Below are 17312 nucleotides of genomic sequence, written 5' to 3' on the forward strand. Positions count from 1 at the left end.
GTTTTTGGGACGAAACTATAATCAAATTTTAATCATGCATTAAATACTAAGCGCCAAGGTTCAAGAAGGCTTGTGTTGCGTACAAAGATAAATATACAAATACTTAAATAGATACATAGAAAACATTCATAACGATACTTAAATTCAGATATACACATCGCTAGTCCACCTTATACTGGTTACTGTGGCGTGTTCTTGAACCTAGCAACAATTGAAGTAGGTGTGAGAAACATTGTAGAGTGGGAGCGAATGAGTCAATCCTCTTAATCAAGTTGTGAAACTGCAGTAAATCATGTATTGTGTACTGAAGGTAATTAAAATGTAGAATTGATGGGTTCATTATTGTGAACAAATCATTGATTAGTTGATTACAGGCTTTATATGTGGTCATCGTCACAGTAGGGATTTTATTTATTATGCAACTCTTTTTATGTGCATCTATTTGTTTTTTTTTTTTTTTTAATAAAACGTGTGCCAAGTGATACAAATGTTTCGTCGAACTAGACACAATTTGTTGTTTACCGAGCGTGTATCTACTGAAAATGAACTGATATCGGATATGTGATAGAATATGTCAAAGGCAGGAGTCAAAGATGGACTTTAAATGTATATATGATATCGGTTCTAAATCCGATATCGGATCGAATAATGTGAAAATGAACTAAAACTATGCCAAAAAACAGAGCAAAAAATACATCTCTACTTATTATTGTCCCGGGTCTGTAAGTTCACATTTTTGACACATTTGTTTTGAAGTATGTAGCGATGTGGCTAAGACGTATCGTTTGCCAAATCTAACGATTAATTACGAATTGGTTGAATCGATTAGGCCTTATATTAGGCCCTATGTACAAGGAGGGGCTTAAACAAATATACGATTTTTATCAACTGCCACAGCACTAGTTTAAAAATAAAAATCAATGATAAATGACATAATAAGTAAATCCTGCGTGATAAATTAATATCGTAAAATACTCACTAACGAAGATCCGCAAAAATGTTACGTGTTAGATTATGTTTAAAGCAAGTTTAAAGTAAGCGAAATATTGTTTTTAAGTATGTACTTGATTTTTTAAAATATGATTAAGTACAGGATTTTATTTAAAATTTCATTAGCTCGCGCGAGTTTACGTTTTGTGGACGCTGTCATGTGTCAAAAATGTGTTCTAATGTGTCTACCAGAGTGGTCAGATTTTGGTGCATTGTTCTATAAAGCTAGGATTGTGTGATTATGTTGTAGAGATTAACGGCCCAGCCACGACATTGGTCTAAGCGCGGCAGCGGCGAGGGGCAGCCATACGTGCGAATGAAAAGTCCCATCGCTGTGTCTCGCTTCAATGTATGGCCGCCGCTCGCCGCTGTCGCGCTTAGACCAATGTCGTGGCTGAGCCGTAAGGCTGCTTTCAAAAAAAACGTCAAAAGAATGTAAAATTGATAGTTTTAGTCGGTGAAATACTACACTTTCCGTTATCCAATAAATTTATTTAATTCAAGTTCCAGTTAGAGAATCTTATTATCTTGATTTTTATAACACTGGATTTTTGAAAACTGACTCACTAAATTAATTATGAATTTTTCTCTAATGCACGTTTAGAAAAACGCACGTATAGAGCTGAATCAGTCGATCTTATTTGTAAAATTCGGACAATTTTGAATATTAAAACGAGTAAATTTATAATTCTTATATCCTGTACCACAATCATTTCAGACTAGATTTTTATTTTAAGTTTTTGAAAAAGAGTAAACTAGCCTAAGGCGAATTCAATTTTTTTTAGAAATCACCTAAAATTAAGTGATAATTTCTTTGAAAATCTACATCTCATCGAAGTAAGTTTTATACTAAATTAATCTGCAACGTTTACTTAAATTGCTGTTATGCCTTAGTGATTATAAATTGCTATTATTGATTTTTGCCAATTTTTTGAAAACGAGCCTTCACCGGTACAATTATTACCACTTTTGGACATTTTCTCATATTTTGTTAGATCAAGTAGAAAAAGTCCTATAATGTGATATATATTTATAAACTACTGGCAAAGCCCTTTAATTTGATACCACACACGGTATGATCAAGCGCTCGGTTGCGATTTCACTATTTTTAACACGAAAGCCCTCTTAATAGCCAACTAGGCACATGTGCAACAAAGTCAAACTAAGTACATAAAACATTGTTCACAACCTTTTTAATTCCCCAACAACCAGGTGACAGGATAAAAAATGCAATACAACAGTAACGGGGAATGGAAAACTCATGCAATCAAACTAATGTACCAATCCAATTCGAAACTGAGTTCGATGGTTGCATTTCGATATTAACTGCAGTGCATTTGCATTGATCATCATTGGTCGTTGCATCTCTGGATGGTTTTTGCAACACGGTTGAGCCGACCAAAGCATTTGAGCTTATGTATCATGTAACAAACAATCAGCATCAAATTTGAGGATCAAATACCTAACTCTTTAGAAGTAACTACACTGAGAGAAAATACAACCAGGTTTCATGTTCGTTCAACAAGTTTTTTGGTTAAAATACGTGCTCTTTGGTTCAAACAACAAGCTACTTGTCATTTGAATCGGCAATATATTTGAATCAACAAGTCGATTTTATAAAAACAACCTGACACATATTGTTTTAAACATACGTTTGGCTGATTCAAACGGATAAACCGCAACAAGTCGAACTTGTTAAATTCACAATGCAAATTTCTCTCAGTGTACCATTCTGTAACCGTTAAACAAAAATAGAGGTGTTTCTAGACAGAAAAAAAAGTTAAAATTTGACATTTTTGATCACGAACAGCCGGCCTTAGCTAAATGACAATCGTTGACACTAGGGGCGTTTTCAAAAAATGAGACCCAAAAGTAGTGAAAGTTGTCTCAATTAACTCGATGAAAATGTAACTCGAAGTTGACTCGATTAACAAAAATAAACTCGATGTCAGTTTTGTGACGACATTAACAATGAAATTTCAATAAAAATATTGCTTTTGTGTTAATTACATAAACTATAAGCAATTGAAAAAGTTGTTTTTAGACAAATTTTATTCTTAATTTAATTTGTCGTCACAAAACTGACATCAAGTTAACTTTTATTAACAACTGTCACTAATTTTGGACTAATTCCAATAAGGCCTAGTTACCCTTCGGGTTGGAAGGTCAGATGGCAGTCGCTTTCGTAAAACTAGTGCCTACGCCAAATCTTGGGATTAGTTGTCAAAGCGGACCCCAGGCTCCAATGAGCCATGGCTAATGCCGGGATAACGCAAGGAGGATGATTACTAATTTTGGGTCCCAATTTTTGAAAATGCCCTTATCTATATTTAGAAAAAATATTCAGGATGAATAAACTCATTGCACAGGTCTAGCTCTAAAACGTTAACTGCATGTCTGCAGTGCATCCAGTATGCACGACTGTAGTTGCAAAGTCAATAATTGAGGACAGTCTGTGTTCTGGTGGAATTGCTAGGCTCGTGAGTCGAGTTTTAGGATAGACCAGATTATTGACCGTGAATACTAAACGTCGATTATTTTAGGATGTGTCCCGAAACTCCCGAAATTATGTAAGTGCTTATCATAGACAAGTTTTTGAAAACGCGGTGTTATGTTGTTTAGAGAACTGAAGCGCTGGTGGCCTAGCGATAAGAGCGTGCGACTTTCGATCCGGAGGTCGCGGGTTCGAACCACGGCTCGTACCAATGAGTTTTTCGGAACTTATGTGCGAAATGTTGTGTTCAGTGGATACATGTAGAACTCAACATCATAGTGTAATAATGGAAATAATTTTTAAGAAAAAAAAACTGTCGCCTTTCGGGTTCTGTTGAAAGCTATTTGCGAATGTTGGATTATATAGAAATGTGTAAGTATTTTTTAAAACTGCTTTTAATGCTTTAATTATTAGATGGCAACACAAATGAATATACGTATAACGTTAAGGTTTGAGGAGTTTTCTCAATTCCTCATGAATCCGATTATATTATAAGAAATCGAAGCTTGACAAACTTTGACTTGAAAACTCAATATGCTTAACAAACATAACTAAATAAATGTCACTGTTCTGAACTTAAATGCATGCTTTTCTTACAAAAATACTAAAGTCACTATGAGTGTGCCGTTCAGGTTTGAGGAGTTTGGTTCTGGCCATCATCAGCAGTTCCACTGCACCAAATGTCACTGTTCTGGACGAAAGTGCATGCTGTGCCTATAAAAATACCAAAGTCACTATAAGCGTGCCGTTCAGATTTGAGGAGTTCGGTTCTGACCATCATCAGAAATTCCACTGCACCAAATGTCACTGTTCTGGACGAAAGTGCATGCTGTTCTTATAAAAATGGCAAAGTCACTATAAGCGTGCCTTTCAGATTTGAGGAGTTTGGTTCTGGCCATCATCAGCAGTTCCACTGCACCAAATGTCACTGTTCTGGACGAAAGTGCATGCTGTTCTTATAAAAATACCAAAGTCACTATAAGCGTGCCGTTCAGATTTGAGGAGTTCGGTTCTGACCATCATCAGCAGTTCCACTGTACCAAATGTCACTGTTCTAGACGTAAGCGCACGCTGTTCTTATAAAAATGGCAAAGTCACTATAAGCGTGCCGTTCAGATTTGATGAGTTTGGTTCTGGCCATCATCAGCAGTTCCGCTGCACCAAATGTCACTGTTCTGGACGAAAGTGCATGCTGTTCTTATAAAAATACCAAAGTCACTATAAGCGTGCCGTTCAGATTTGAGGAGTTCGGTTCTGACCATCATCAGCAATTCCACTGCACCAAATGTCACTGTTCTGGACGAAAGTGCATGCTGTTCTTATAAAAATACCAGTCACTATAAGCGTGCCGTTCAGATTTGAAGAGTTCCGTTCTGGCCATCATCAGCAGTTCCACTGCACCAAATGTCACTGTTCCGTACCTAAATGCATGCTTTTCCTTTAAAAACACAAAAATCACCATATGTATGCCTTTCAGATTCGAGGAGTTCCCTCGATTTCTCCAGGATCCCATCATCAGAACTTGGTTCTGAGAAAAATGGGACCAATCTGTATGCATATACATTCAATCAAAAAAAACATTTTTCAAAATCGGTCCAGTAACGACGGAGATATCTAGGAACAAACATTAAAAAAAAAAAAACATACAGACGACTTGATAACCGTCCTTCTTGAGAGATATGAGGCGACGGTTAAAAAACGGTCAGTTACAATTTGTCACAGAGTCGAGATTTACCCCGCTGTATCTTAAGTTCTTAACAGAAATTAAAAGTCCGCTTAGGTACTCGCGTTCTATGTTCTAGAGCCGAACCAAACTAACTCTGCATTTGCAAAGACAGAGTGGAGAAGCCATCAATATTGTTACTTGTTGGTATGCTATGCCTCACATTGTTATAATGAAATCGGGGTAAGGTTAGCTTAAATTAATCTACCTGTTTAGACAATTTGGGCTGTTGGAATATCACCCAACAGTCCGGGGTTCAATGCTCTAAAGTTTTAAGTGAATTTCGACGTACGCCCCAACTTTGCAGCATGTGAGGTAAACAATACTCGCTGAACGAGCCTGATACTCAAATTACATTGCTATGGGAAATGCAGAATACATGTTCAGGGTTTGAATGTAGCGTTCTATGTCTGAAGGGTCCTTTTGCTTCTAGTCTAATGCAAAGGAAGATTCAAACTTAATATTCAGATTTAAGGGAAATTTCAAATATAGACAGGAATTCGTCGTTAATTGCCCCCCAGTACATTTACGTGTTTATCATCTGACAGCTAATATTATTGAAGCTGTAGCTTACTAAATTATGCGGCGTAGGGATGTGACGACCCCATCGTCCATTGGTTTAACCAGTGCAATCAGTCAACGCAGGGCAGCTTGTGGCGAGCTGTTGGGGAACAGCGACCCCACGTACCCGAGTGCTCCTGGGGAGTTCTGTTACCCGTAAGGCGGGTGGGTGGGACAGTACTCTCTACCTCTGGCTTGCCTTGGCTGGCCGTCCAGAGTGGAGTCGTTAGGGCTACATGCCCCAGGGGTGGAAGTGAAAATTTGCATAAGACGCGAGTTGGTACAGTGGCTTAACAGCCACTGAGCAGAAAGTTATTATAAATGGGATTACTCTTGGCCACAGACGAGCTAAAGGCAAAGACGTGGGCTACGATGGAGCGAGCTCGTCCAGAAGATGCCTGTTCACCCTTGATTTTTAAGGTTGCCGGGTTATATGAGCTCGGAAATATAGCCGCCGGCAAGGAACTCTGAAGGAAGGAAGGAGGAGTAAATCTAGAAGTTGTTATTTAACAACCAACGTTTTGTATCAATCATCATCATCAGCCTATCGCAGTCCACTGCTGGACATAGGTCTCCCCAATTTCACGCCACCGTTTCCGATCTTCGGCTGCTCGCATCCAGCTGCTGCCAGCCATCCTGCGCAAATCGTCGCTCCACCTTGCCCGAGGCCGTCCTATTTTACACTACGCTTGCCGAGACGCGGTCTCCACTCAAGAACTCGTTTATCCCAACGGATGTCGGTTCTACGGCTAATATGGCCAGCCCACTGCCACTTCAGCTTGCTAATACGGTGGGCTATGTCGATCACTTTGGTTCTCTGTATCAATCTTCTTGGTTCTTGGTTGGTTCTTTGTATCAATCACATAAATTCAATAGCGCTTAGACACTACCTCACAAAGCCTACATCATAATAGCGACCAATATAACTCAGAACCATCATCACATGAAGCTGCTACGAATACGGTCAAATTACAAAAGGTGTTGAACACAATGTTTCAGGGATTGAATAGGAGGCGTTGGACCTAAACCGCAACGTGCATTTAACAGTTGCGGACATTTCAACATAGCTTGCTTTGGATCATCATCATCATTTTCATTGGCCTTAACGTCTATTGCAGATTGTTGATGGTGTAACATTCGAGAGGCACCTTTTTTGGTGACTTAATAGACCGATGCGAGACCGACATAGTCTACCGCAGGATTGACAAGAGAAGTTTTCGGACATCGGCGAACGCCTTGGCGTCGCTTCCGTCTCTTAGCAGCAAGTGAAGCAAACCGTGTCTCATCAAAAATTCTGCGACCCTCCACAACGCTTTGGATAGCTTTACTATCAATGTTCCCATCACGAAAAAATGGTGTTCCAGACCTTTGGGAGGTGTGCTAAGACAAAGCCAACAATTTAAATGAAATATAAGGGGTACACCGAGCGCTTGCTGCCCTTGCGCGTGGCAAATGCAGAGCTATTACTACTAGGGTGAAAGGACTATTTGAGAGTTGATGGAATTCAAATTAAGCTGGGATTAGATAAGGAATGAAAGTGATGTAAGTACTAAATACTGGTATATGGTATACAAATTTCGATGCCTGTCCATAAAACTTTATGCCTCCTTCATTTTCTTTGAAGATACTTACCTACATCTAACATTCTAGATGGAACTCAATAGGCATGATCAAGATTTCTACTTCCAGCTGTTTATCTTTAGCAATAATGTGTTTAACCCTGATATATCTTTAGTCGGGGCAAGGCTTGCTTATTTCTCTACGTTCAGGGTTAAAAGTTACAAAATTGCATTGATGTACCCATTCCTCTGTCCCCAAGGGTTTGCACTCGGCCTGTAAACACACAAACTGTCGGGTCAGTGATTTAGCCACCAATATCCCTGATGTGACGCTGTGTTCGTCACGTCGGTTGGACGGTGTAAATTCGGGTATTTGTGCAAATGTTCTCATGTTCTGTCGACATGAAGTTAAGACTATGAAATTTACCTAGAAAAGTTCTTTTTTAATTCGTTACAGTCATAAACCACAAAACGGGTGGGTCAGTGATGTGTGACACGCTTTAATCGTGACGTCACGTGTAGGTTGTACAGATGTAGTGCGAAAAGATTTGCCTTCGTATTGTTACGGAAACGTACGAACGTGTCATGCTATTTCAGTCAGTCTCAGTACAAGATGTACTGACATTGATTGAACTGAACTAGCATGACAAATACGAACGCTACGGGGAAAAAAAACGAAAGAAACCCTTTTCGCACTACCTTCATCTGTAGATACATTGTAACTACTTACAAAGTACAATACTCGGTCAACATGAAGTTACGGCCTTACAGCTATAAAGCTGACCTTGTCGTTTTATTTTAGAACATATAGCAAACCATGTACCTAAGGCACTGGTCCCACCGCGCGCTAGTGAACTATGAGCTATCGGCTATAAAAACGAACAAAAGATAATCACTCGTAACTCATAAAAGAGACACCGCGATGTTTATAGTTACTCGCCTATTAGTGAGATATCAATATCGCCGTGTCTTTTTTTATTTTATTTGCTCGGGAGTGCTTATCTTTTGTTCGTTTTTATACTTTTTATAGCCGGTAGCTCATAGCTTACTAGCCCACGGTGGTACCAGTGCCTTATACGTCTTATTATTATATCAATATCAGTCGACAGTCATTACTTATTTATTTTTTATTTATTTATTTAGGTAATTACAAACATAAATCTCTAATTAATTTACATAGTATCGTTAAACCAATAAGGTTTGTCTCGATACCTATTCCATTCCGCGGTAGATGTTATACAATACAACAATCATATAATTAGACAAGCAGACAAAAAGCAACGATACAAGTTTAGTGTGCACTGTATCAAAAATTCTAGGGCTTTTAAGGGGCCCTCAGATGTAGGTACGCCTAACAGTCACCGGCATATGTGATGATTTTTGTATCTTGTCATATTAAAGTCTTGTTTGAAATGTCATACAAAATTGTCAAACGATTAAAAGCGACAACGTACAGAAATCATCACTTCTTTATACTGGTCACTGTACTTACTGTACCGATTCACCGCATGGGATGGCATCAGCCTCTTAGCTGCAAACTTGCAAAAAGTAAGTGCCGAATAACTTAAGGTTGACATCGTACGGCGATGTGACATAAACGCATTCGCAAACGCAATCATAAATAGTAAAACGCTTGAAAAAACGCTTATCCAATCCATACTCTAATCATAAATGGGAAAGTGTGTGTGTTGTTTGCCCATCTTTCACGGCCCAACGGAGCGATGAATTGACATTATTTTTAAGTGGAGATACCTAGTTGAAGGGATGGAGAGTTACATAGGCTGCTTTTTGTCTCTTTCTAATGCGTGCGAAGCCACGGGCAAAAGCTATAAGTAATATGTATATGCCAACCTCAAAAATAGACGAAACCCCACCTTAATCTTGACTTGGACATAACAACACATTGTATCCGATAACATAATATTTCAGATGGGACCGCAACAAAATCAAAGCAATTGCGGACGAAAGCAACGAGGGAAAATTGAATCGGGTGCGTTATTCGACTTATCAGGACGGACGTTTCGTGCTGATTGTCCGTTTTTTTTTATTGGTTGAAAAAAAAAAGGTAATTACGTTCGCCAAATTTACGTGTAACGGTGAAATGAAGCTTAAACGAAGAAATTAAGCTTTTACGGGGATACGAAGATGACGTGGATAAAAAGCACAGCAAGTTTCAAACTAAAATATCGACTAGAACTTCTTAACCAGCAGAAGCAACAATAATAATATTAAAATAATCCCTTTCTTCATATAATTATCATAATTTTGGAGAGAAAAAGCGGTACACGGTACTATTTGCAGTTTGTTTTTATTACACTTCATGGACAATATGACAGATCGCCTGATGGTAAGTGATCATGGACACACCCGAAACCTAAGAAATGAACGCGAATAAGGAGGGAACGCACCTCCAGCGTTGTCGGTATTTAAAGTGGGTGTGCACAGGAACAGGCCTACGCTCTTTTCTTGAAGGTTTGAAGTTTTGAACTGTTTCACTCCACTGATTTAAATATGCTGCAACTTTAACAGTTAACGCGAGTCGAATACGGCCCCGGGTCACATTGCAACTCGGAACTTTGCCGCCCGACCACGAAATGTAGTTATCGATGTCTCTTGCGGGACACATTTAATGTGAGTTTCAATTTACAATCAAGTTTTGTTTCTGTTTGACCTGATATTACAATACTTCTTCTTCTTCCTCCTACGTTATGTGGGTCAGTACAACATGTCTTCCTCTTCCATTCTCCCCTATCTCTCGTCATCTCAACACTCACATCTTTCTTTCTCATGTCCTCTTTCACACAATCCATCCATCGTTGTTTGGGTTTACCCCTCCCTCTCCATCCATCAACATTCATCTCCAACATTCTTTTGCCTATATGACACTCATCCTTCCTCATTACATAACCGTACCACGCCAACCTGCCACTCCTCATCTTTTCCGTTATAGGCGCAACTTTCAACTTCCCCTAATATTCTCACTGATATTACAATACAATACAAATTCACTGTATTGCACAACTTCAGAAATGTATATAGGAACACACACATTAGTCACATTACAATAAATTTTATTACAGTGGTAAACAAGCAAAGCAACAACATTAATTGATCATTGCTTTTAGAATGTGGAATGTATAAATATGAAAACGAAATATGATTTCCAGACTTTGAATCATGTTCATCGCTTTTTAGTTTTTACCTGGAATAAAATCTGACGCGAACACAATATCTTTTCAGAGGTTTTTTTTTATTATTATAAATGGGCTTACTCTTGGCCACAGACTAGCCAAAGGCTGAAGTGAGCTCGTTCAGAAGATAAGATGCCTGTTCACTCTTGATTTGAAGGTAGCCGGGTTATATTATATATTATGAGCTCGGAAATATAGCCGCCGGCAAGGAATAGGTAAACGACCACGACGGAGGACGTTTAGAATAAAGGTGTGTACGAGTTTCCAGCCAATCATAAAAAATATGCATTAAACATTTTGAATTGCAAGTATTGCAACCATCTGCAGTAAGGTCTCTTCCCTGTGATTGCACCAAGGTTAGAATGCACCGTTAAGGTCCGTTCACATTAGGACGGGGCGCCCGTCGACGGGACGTGACGACGTCCTTTTTGTATGGAAAGAACTACGTCATCACGGACGCTTCGATTTAGCCCGCGCCGGCAACGTGCCGAAGGTGTGACGGACAGCCCGTCACGTTTTCTTGCTAGACGGCCACGGTTAGCCCGGACTCGGGCGGGTGAGTGAACGGACGGCGCCTACGATCACCCCGGTCACTCGATTCTTCTCTTCGCAATAAGCATGTCGGAATATACAGGGGGACAGATGTACAGGTTGAAAATAAAGACTGTTCAAACTTTGCATAGTGACTTTTCAGCTGATAATGAACAACTTTTATTATGGGACCAAAGCTGAAATCGCAAAAAAATGGCTGTTTCATTCCGACTGTCATGATGCCGCTCATTTTATGAAACAGCCATATTTTTTTCGCGATTTCAGCATTGGTCCCATAATAAAAGCTGTCCATTATGACCTAAAAAGTCACTACTTATGCAAAGTTTGAACGGTCCTTTTGATTTCACCCTGTATTTTCTTCAATGAGGTTATTCCCCAAGGAACTGAATAAAACGTCTAGACGGTCCATGAAGGATGAAACGCTGCAAAACTGAAGGTTTTTCAAATTCCATCGCTCGTTTTCCTTCACGAGTGTAATGTGTGGTATTTGTCAGCTCGGAGCCGATATTGGAAAATGGGTTGGATATTATGATACTATCTATGCTTTTTATGATGCAGTGCCTATTTTAGATAGCAAATATTAAAACATAGTATTTTTGATGGTTGGTGCAAATTAATGTTTTTTTTTCAATAACTGTGTTATAAATCTCGATATTTTAATTAAAGTTCGGATTCATAGGTAGAAAATAATAGATGTAAAGAAAGCACAAGATTTTAGAATATACGTAGTCAATTATTACCGTAAGTATCCAAAATCAATCGACTAACCACTAAAAGAAATTGACTTATGATGAATATTTTTAGAATGCGATTAGGCACAACTACCAAACATATTTTTATTATACACGGTGTAACATGAGGGAACCGAATAATTTCAACAGCGTATTCCTCAACACATTAGAAGAGTAAATTTTCATATAAACTTTTCAGGATTTCGCCTACTTTCAGATTAAAAAAAATAACAATTACTTATTATTTCTCAAAACAAAACGCTATTTCGATGGCGATGATGCCGTTATCGGACATAATCTATCCTTGTTGATAGATGAAAAAAAAAAGTATTTTTTTAGAAAAAACTGTCAATTTTTATTTTAAGTGCCAATTTTACTTACAATAACATTTACTTTTTATGTGAAAATACATCCAAAAAAACTAAAAAATTACAGAACAAATTTTTTTTTGGCGAAATTTGCTTGACTTCATCTAACATTTTATCTTTTTTTGCCCTCGGAAATGCGTAGTTAAAATCTTTCGGTTCCCTCACGTTCCACCGTGTATAAACAGTCGGTACCTCATAATTTTCAAAACTACTTCCCAATGCGATCACAGAATAAATCGAACTAATAAACTATGCCAGCGTTAGTTTACGACTGTATTCTAATTCACATTCATCTATACAAAGTAACCTTCCAAATATAAGTATACAGGACCTTACGCTATTGTCTTAGAAACGTGTAGACATATTTTTGGAATGTTAGTTTGTGAACTGAACTGTATATTTACGAGGGCAACAGTGTGCGTAGCCGAATGCACAAACGCTCACGAAACGCTCACGATAACATCTCTTTCGTAGCTATCTATCTCTATCGCTCTTGCGTATTGGCGCGACAGAGCCAGACTACATTTCTACGGCGTTTCGTTGTCGTTTGGCGACGCAGAAATGCCATTCGTCAACGTGGGCTGTACGTAAAGCTCTCACGTAGGGTTTCACACATTGTATTCGTCATAAATAATAGTGAATAAATTCTGGTCCGCCATATTCTCGGTGTGTGTGCGAAAAATTCGTAGTTCATGTGGCTCGCTACGTACACGACTAGTGCTGCCCTCATTTTCTCGGCTTTTCCATATTAAATTGTACAATGTCCAATTGTCCAATTAGTCCCAAGTGTCCCAACAGTCGCCTTTAGCTCAGTATAATAAAGAGTACTATCGTACAGTATGGCCATTCCCGCTGAAAGTGCCGCCCACCCTCTCTCGGCTACCTCACAGTTACCGCCTGTCCGAAACGCGAGCAGTCGACCTGTCATATCTCACTCATACAAGCATGGCACGCGTTTACCTACACTAGCTTAGACTGTGTGCGTAGGAACGCGCCTCTTTCATATAAAGTCGCCGTCAATAGAATTTGTGAGCAATGTTAACAAACCTTGTAGTCAAAATGTCTTTTTCCATTCTAACTCATCAGATACTGGCTAAATACATGTCTTATTTAATCAATTCATATCACATTATGATCCTCAACCTTTAAAATTATAAAATTGTGCCAGAATATTGATATTATATATAACTCAGTTCAACCATACTTGTCCAATCATGTAAACAAACACTGCTGGAAAACATTATCTCACTTTTCTCTGGAATTGCACATTAACCATCACTAAAAATGTTATTATATACTTAAATAAACTCACAAAGTATTGAAATCAATCAAAAAACCACTGAAAAATATCATTTGTAAAACGATTTTCATCAATAATAGTAATTACGAACGGATGACATCAAAAACTCCTGACATTAAGAAGTCTAGATTGTCTATGAGTCGTAATGTTGGGATGAAAACTTATCGTTATGAACGATCGATATTAACGTTTGAGTTTGTATAGCTTGGAAAAAAATGAGTTGATATTAATTACAATAATTTATCAGATTTATTAACCGACTTCTTTACGTTTTATTTCCTACCTCTTTACAATAAATATTTTACTATCAGCATATTTTTGTTGTATTTATGTTAATGTTAGGTACTAAGTATAAAATGAAAACTGTACTAGCCTTTTCCATAGGATTGTTGCAAATGCGACGAAACCTAATTAAATTTTGGTTTTTACATAGATATTGTGTGACGTAAAATTGAAAATCTGATGACGTTAGGCAGCGTTTATTTACAAATTATCGTTAATACATCATTTCATCGACATTTCCAATCACTAGTAATTGTCTTTGATTATATTTGACGTTTCGTTTGTTTACATGATAGGACAAGTAAAGATGAACCGACGTTAGAATGGTTTGTTTACATTGTTGACAATTTCTATTACCGATTTTACTCGTATTTGGTCGACATTTGTGATGGTGAAGTATGAAGTATGTTAGGTACGAGTATGTAGTATTATGTACCTACTTGAAGCAGGTACAGACCTATCCGAGGCGTACGTTATCTTTCCAGAGCACGCAACGCAATCCCGTAGGCGTGACAAATGGTGCGATTTGCATCCCGATGGACAATTAGTGTCAACTTTAAGAGAATCTGTGACTCAAGTATTCGTGTTAGTTAAGTTCTGAAATGGCATTTTAAGGATGTGCGTGCTGGCTCAGTTGGTAGTGACCCTGCCTGCTAAGCCGCGGTCCTGGGTTTGAGTCCCGGTAAGGGCATTCATTTGTGTGATGAGCACAGATGTTTGTTCCTGAGTCATGGATGTTTTCTATGTAAGTATATTATATACGTATGTATTTATCTATATAAGTATGTCGCTTAGCACCCATAGTACAAGCTTTGCTTAGTTTGGGGTTAAGTTGATCTGTGTAAGGTGTCTCCAATATTTATTTATTTATTTAGTTTATTTGTTATTTCCAAAAACTTTTGGAATTAGACATACCTAAGGCTTTCCCCAAACCTCGATAGGTAGGTCGATGACGCGGAATCAGCTTTAGCTAACCAAAAATTGCTGGTTAGTATGACTCTGTCTTCACTTTCCATCAGGTGTGACTAGGGTCAATCGCTGATCAGTCTACAATAAAATAAAATAAATACGCTTACGCGTCGTCGTCACTGAACGCATCCGTACGCATGTTCGTATTAACGAGGGATTTAAGAGGCGAAAGCCGATCCCGCGTCGATACATTTGGGGGACCCTAAGCTGTCTCAAAATTAACAAGCTGGTAGAAACCAAATTCTTAGGTGGGCCATTTTTTTCAAAGTTGTCCACCCCAGTTTTTTTGTAACATGGGTATTTTTTACGCGATTATTAATCAGAATCGCCAGGTCTTTCAATCCTGATAGGAGAAAAAAATGTCCCACGATTTTTTCGAACCTTCCATTCCGTTACCGCCATACAAAATGTATGAAAAAATGGTAACGGAATGGGGAAAAAACCTTGGGACACTTTTTTCTCTTATTAGAATTGAAAGAGCTCGCGATTCTGAGTGGAAACCATATAAAAATTTCCAAATCCAAAAAAAGTGGGGTGGACAACTTTGAAAAAATTGGCCCAGGTACTCTCCACTCCACCACAGCTATAAATTATCTCGAGATATTCTCAAGCCACTGAGTCGTTGTACCATTTGCTTAGTCTAATTACCAATTATCTGCTTGGACAATCGTAATGGCTTGTCCAGTTAATCTACTAATTCAGGATATCCGCTCATTGGCTTTTATGGCTATCGCTTCTGGATTGACGATGCTGATGATTGATAAAATAGTACATTACATCAGAGGCCGGGAAAATGAGGATTTCCGGCCAAGTGGGTATATGGGCAGTTTTCTCTTAGTTGACGTTAAGTTAATCACTGCAATTACGATCTTATACATAATTCAAATAAAGCTGATTACTAAAAACAATAAGGGAATTTATGATTGTTATTCCTAACCATTGTACACCTTGAATCAATTATTAACTTGTTAGGCATAACTATGTAACATGGGTTGATTCAATCCTTAGTTGAACTAACTAAGGTAATTTAGTTAGCATAATTACTTTTAATGGAATTATTGAACAAGATCTTAATCGGCTCAGTTACGTTGCAAAAGTAAGAGCAATCAAAATTACCTTATTTGATGTGTCTAAGATCTTATCAGGCTCGTAAGGAATCAAGATGCTTGACAACGACTATCAAAATATTGATAGGAGCGACTAAATTTTTCTAGAGTCAATATGGACACCATAAAAAGGCAGCAGTGGACGCTAAGAGCTCAAACTAATCTGGCCAATCTTGATAAGTTATCACAGTATTTGCAAATAGCTTTATATACAATCGAACCTACACAACGATGGAATTAAATTCCTACCCGTTACGTCGTAAACGGCAAATGAGATTCCCTTCAGGGCACGTAGCCAAATGCACAAACGCTTACGATAATATCGTTATCGTAGCTATCTCTATCGCTCTTCCTTTATGGCGCGACAGAGTCAGACTGCGTTTCGATCGGCGTCTAGCGTCAACACAGACCAACCCCTATAGACATCCATTACAAGACGACTCGCGGTCACCAGCCTTACTTGTATTTGCACTGATATAAGCGCGGGCGCTCGCCGTGCCCGATCAGTAGTGACCAAGTAACCGACCCGAAAGCAGCGCGTGTTTTTCGCAATAAAAAAATTGAAAAAGGGTATTTTGATGCCTTAAAGATGTCCACCTGTAGTGTGAAATGGTGTGGAAAGGTAACAAGAAGCTCAAATTTAAAAACAGACGGCATTACATTCCACAAATAAGTCATATTTATAATTTATTCAGAACCGGCATAGGTCAACTTACACTGGCTAATTACGCGACAGTAGAGGGACAGTCATACTTCTGTCCCTTTTCATCTGGCGCGACTGCCCGCCGTCCTTGAAACGACCAATCGCAGTGCGCTAAACACATTCCCCTCCCGCTCCTCGCGCCCCAAGCACTGGTGATTTGTACCGCGCACAAAATTTACAATATTGGTACTCTATAGGAGGTTCTCTGTGAGCGTCAACGATTATCATTCGACTAGGCCAACATTAGGTACATAGGTACGCTTAGGATAATATCGTTTTGGTTAGCTATCTCTATCGCTCTTCTGTATTGGCGCGACAGAGCCAGACCATACGCCGCGCTACAACTATATGCCGGCGGCCACGAGTTCGCGGCCCATTCAGTACAGTGGTGACGACCTTCGCGCGGCGGCATTTTGTGAACATCAAAGGAGTGAGCCTTCTGTACTCGTACTATTATATATTCTCGTCAACGATAGTCGTTCGGCTAAGCCGGCTGCAACCCGTTTTTGTTAAGAGCGCTTTCAAAAAATCTGCTTGCTCGCATTTCGACGCCGGCGGCGCTGGCGTGCGCCTGTGTGCAGACGCACACTATAACCAGAAGCATAACGATTGTAGCCTGCGGTACAGACATAGCGTGCGATCCTCTTCGAACCAACCTTACGTGCGGCTAGAGCGAAAGGGATAGCATTCATGGTCGGTACCGCCACGCCGTCAGTAGCGTTGCGGGCTAACCATTATTGATACTTGCGTAAAAACACCACCATATATTATATTACATATTTG

At 38.9% G+C, this 17312-nt stretch overlaps 1 protein-coding gene across 1 annotated transcript in view; it reads right to left on the bottom strand.

The window, feature by feature from the left end:
- Positions 1-17312, bottom strand: part of LOC125231000 (GTP-binding protein rho1-like) — a 287467-nt gene that overhangs the window by 14702 nt on the left and 255453 nt on the right. The window lies entirely within an intron of this gene.

This window comes from Leguminivora glycinivorella, chromosome 11 (genome assembly GCF_023078275.1).
Source record: "Leguminivora glycinivorella isolate SPB_JAAS2020 chromosome 11, LegGlyc_1.1, whole genome shotgun sequence".
Lineage (NCBI taxonomy): Eukaryota > Metazoa > Arthropoda > Insecta > Lepidoptera > Tortricidae > Leguminivora > Leguminivora glycinivorella.